Source organism: Buceros rhinoceros, unplaced genomic scaffold (genome assembly GCF_000710305.1).
Source record: "Buceros rhinoceros silvestris isolate BGI_N320 unplaced genomic scaffold, ASM71030v1 scaffold6863, whole genome shotgun sequence".
In the NCBI taxonomy this organism is placed as follows: Eukaryota; Metazoa; Chordata; class Aves; order Bucerotiformes; family Bucerotidae; genus Buceros; species Buceros rhinoceros.
In genome coordinates this window covers 1,015-5,487 of record NW_010402930.1, presented here as the reverse complement: position 1 = coordinate 5,487, position 4,473 = coordinate 1,015, and the positions used below count along the sequence as shown (strand labels likewise).

At 42.6% G+C, this 4,473-nt stretch overlaps 1 protein-coding gene across 1 annotated transcript in view; it reads right to left on the bottom strand.

Annotated features, from left to right (window-relative positions):
- Positions 1 to 4,473, bottom strand: part of SMYD2 (SET and MYND domain containing 2) — a gene marked incomplete at its 3' end in the record, with an annotated part of 20,800 nt that overhangs the window by 15,894 nt on the left and 433 nt on the right. The gene's annotated exons all lie outside the window — the stretch shown is intronic.

Here is a 4,473-nt window from a genome sequence, read left to right as displayed (position 1 = left end):
TAGAAACACAGAGCTTCCCTCAACTGTCTAGCCACTGATGCAAGAGCCATCTGAGACACCCTAGGCTATATAAAACACCTATGAAGGACCAGTACATACGATACAGGACTACTGGGAAATGCGTTCCTTCTGGGACCTCCAGCACAACCCCAGGCACCTCACACCACCAAGCTGCATCAGGGCCCTCAGTGTCTCCTGCCTTGGCTGGTCCACCTATTTACAGGTTTTGCAGATCAAACCAAAAGCTGAGATCATTACTTTCAGAGTTAGCACACCAAAAATTCTTCCACTGAAAAAGGCAATTTAATTGCTCTGGGCATGGACAGCTTTAGGGCTTTAATTTTTTAGGAAATGTAAGGTGAACACCTGCTCCAGCCTCATGTAGTGTTTGAAGCAGTGCAGCACTGCAAGGCTATTTGACCCTCACAATGTCAACTTCATTGTCCTTGATGTCTCAGCATGGTACTTCCAAAAAAACCTATGCATGGGCTGCCTGAAATAAGCTCCATTGTAAACGTTGTAAGAGGATGCGGTGATAGAGACCAGGAGAACCAAAATAGTGTATTACGCTGTCATCATGTCATGTGAAATTACACTCTCAACTCTCCTACAGCTGTCACACTACAAAACACATCCCCCAAGAGGCCTGATTCCTACATACGTCCTTTTTCTGGAACATTCCCTATAGCCTTTTCTGAGGAATCCAAAGGCAAAGAAGAGAGACAGAGGAACACTTCATCTCTCGCCCCTTCTTGCGCACCTGTGAGACCCACCAACTCCAGCGGGATTGCTGGGTTCACAAGAAGCAAAGGCACCAAACCTGAAGTTCTGTAGGACCTGCATCCACACACACCAGTTAGATAAACAGGAGAGATTATCCCATAAAACAAACAAACAAAAATATGCAAAATCATGCCCCTGTCTCAAAGCAGTGTTTTTAAAAATCCGTTTGTTCCCTTTATTCTTTCCACACTGATAATTAAAATCTTACCCCAGGCAGTAACATACTGAGTTATATGAACTAGTAGGGAGGTTAAGGAGACATGTTACGGCTGAATTGTACAAAATGAGATAAAAGCCTGAACCACCACAAGAAGAGAGAGTACTGATGACTGAGGAATACCTGGGATGGAAACACCGTGACAGCAGCTTTCCCTGCGATCACAGCAGGACTGTATTTTGTATTCTTTTCCAAGTTTTTGTCCAAGTAGTTTGAACTATAACAGGTAGCATTGTTCTAGCTGAATCCCTAATGCAACATTAATGATATTTTCTTCCTAGTTTCATTACATCCACAGTATTTTTCCCTTCAGTTAGGAGTGAGTGACAACATTTTTGGAAGGGAAGTTCTTTAAAACTTATGCTTTTCACATCAAAGCATGGAAACAATCTTCTCCACCACATTCTTCAAAATGATTCCACTGTTCAGGGCTACTGGATTAATTCCCAGAACAGTGTCATATAGCTCAGCATAAAAAAAAAAACCGAACAACAAAAAACCCCACAACAAAACGCAATACTCAAAAAGATGGAAGTTTCAGGTCAAAACCAAATGCCCTCGCACCTCCTTCCTCACATGGACTTTTTCAGTAAAATGCAAAATTTCTGTTCTATTTCACTTAGTCAAGGAGAAACACACACAAATACCGGACTGAAATGCTGAGGAGATCAGTGTAAGGGTTAAGATCACTTCTACCAAACCTTGAGGCCCAATTATCCTCGAATGCCATCCAACTCTGTAAGCAAATTTAAGAGAGGCATCTTCTGATGTCTGATATTATCTGGTGAAGTTCTCTGAGCTGGTCCTTCACCAGGCAGTGAAGGTAAGAGTTTCACATGTCTCCACAGCCATCCTTCCCTCCCATCATTTACCGAATGCTGGGCCTCAGAGGGTGTTTGACTTCTGTGGGTTAACATTCATAGGGTTTACAGGAGACATCTATCAAGGAAAATTACACGGAGAAAGGTTTTGGATAGGAGGACAGACGCTTCCCCAGGGCAATCTTAAGCAGGGTCCTGCAACATCAGATTCCTCTGGTGCAGAATCATTACAGCACGAATTTCATATTTTTTCTACAGCTCACCAAAGAGGAATGGGCAACGTCTACAAGGTCCCTTTTAAAACACGTCTGCTTGATACTACTCCCAGGTCTACAACTACATTTGGAGGCTCACTAGTTGGTTAAAATACATGTTTCCCTTACTCTAGAAATACCAACTACAGCACTTTTAACATAACACATTACGAAAAAACCTGCAAATATTTTATTAAAAATACACTTCAAATATGGAAAGTCATGACAAAACCATGTCCTTCTGCACTTTGGCCAGCTGATCTCCACTCTGTCTGGGGTAAATAACAGCTATGTGTATTAACACAAAGAGGAGCTCCAGCAGCTGGTTCAAGTTCACCACTTCCAGAATTGCAACCGTGTAACGCTCTTAAAACATTTCTCTTCACAGTCTTTCAGAGGCTAATTTCTGAGGAGAAAAAAAAATGAGCACAGGTCTCCTGCTGTTTGACTAAAATTATTATAATTTAAGAAGTCAAGACCCGAACAGCTGCAGATGGGGTCTGAAAGCCACTACTACAATAACAGGCCCCTGCTTCAAGGAGGCAATAGTGGAGAGCGGAACGGTATGAATCCGCTGGAAATCACAAACCCTTTTAAAAGGAGAACTGGGTTAGGGGCTGGGAAAAGAAACATGTAGCAAACACAGGCCAGATCCTACCAACCCACAAAACATCCAAGGGAGCAAGGAGAGGCAGTGAAGACAACTTCCACTCTCACATGCCCCGCATCTGAGACTGAATCTACACCTTATGCAAACATAGATACCTTAAGTTTGCCCTATCTTAAAACCAAATAATAGCCCCAAACAGGCAAAAGACACATTAGCACTACGAGAACGGTGTGAGGGCCAGTGTGCATGCATACAGGTGTGCGTATAGAGAGAGAGCCCTAAACAAACCAGCCACCACCCCACTGCAAGACTTTGCCTTCCCCTGGACTCAGTCCCTCATGCTACACTGTGACACTGCCTTTCCCAGCGACCAGGACAAAGAAGACACGCTGCAAAGCAGGACTTGGTCAATGCATCAGCTGCCTGGCCATATGGCAGGAGACAGACTCTTACCCCTTCGGGGATCTTCAGCAAGCTGATGTATCTTTGTGTACCTACATCCCACCTGCAAAACCAGAAATGCTACAAAGGCTGCAGTGAGGCTTCATTCATTAAGTGCTTGGAAAGTATTTTAAGAACCTCAAAATGAAAATACTATATGGCTCAACAGAGTGGAAAATACATGCAGTGTCACCGACTTTACTTGCAATAACCACACCTTTCTGAAAGGGAAAGAAAAAATCTCATTCAACAGAAATGCACTAGAGAGAGGAAGACGGCTGCAGTTGCAAAATCCAAAATTCTGAAACAGGCATCCAAAATTCTGTTTCCTGCCACCCACTTTGGCGCCTTTCTCTTGTCTCCTGATCCATCTCTCTGCACTCCTAGGAAGAGATCCCATGAACTGTGGTATAGCAGTTCTTTACGTAAGAAAAGAGGAAGCTCAGAAGCTTTGGTTTTCTATCCCACACTGTACTTTACATGATAAACAGCTGTCAAACAGAATTATATTGAGTAACAAAGTACTAGCCAATATAAGAAATCATACCAAGCCATGTTCAGGATATGTAATTTTAAGCTGAACTGAGAAAAAAACCCATGGATTTACAAAGAAAATTAACTTAAAAAATAAAAATCAAATTAACAATGCCATCACAATTCTTAAGTACAGCCCTGCCCTTTATCAGTGTTGTGTGAAGAAGTCGCACATCCATGGAGGCAAAAGGAACCATTTATTGCACATCCCGGCGTTACAAGCTCGGTATCGAGGCACAGATGTCCTTTTTGGCTTTGACAAAGAACTGCTGAAAAGTGCCTTTGAATATAAGACTGGGATGAAGATGCAGTGCAGATCGTCTGTGCAGCATGTACAGTCAGTGGAGACTCGTTTCTTTGCACATCCCGGCGTTACAAGCTCGGTATCGAGGCACAGATGTCCTTTTTGGCTTTGACAAAGAACTGCTGAAAAGTGCCTTTGAATATAAGACTGGGATGAAGATGCAGTGCAGATCGTCCGTGCAGCATGTACAGTCAGTGGAGACTCATTTCTAGAGAATATTATGCTTGAAGGTAACTTTGAAAGAACGTCATAGAATTCAATCTCAGCAACATTCACAGATTTCATCAGACTGAGTCGGAATGGCCCAAAACATGGGAGATAATGTTATATCTGCTAGGGAGTCAAAAGCCATGTGCCTACCACCAGTAAGAGCAAAGTGCTCGTACCTGAGCTTGTCATACTATTGTCTAGATATCACAATATTAAAAAAAATGCCTTTATATCTAATGCAGCATACTACATCTGAAGGACACTCAGTTTGAGCAGGTCAGTTTTTTATTCTTGGAATA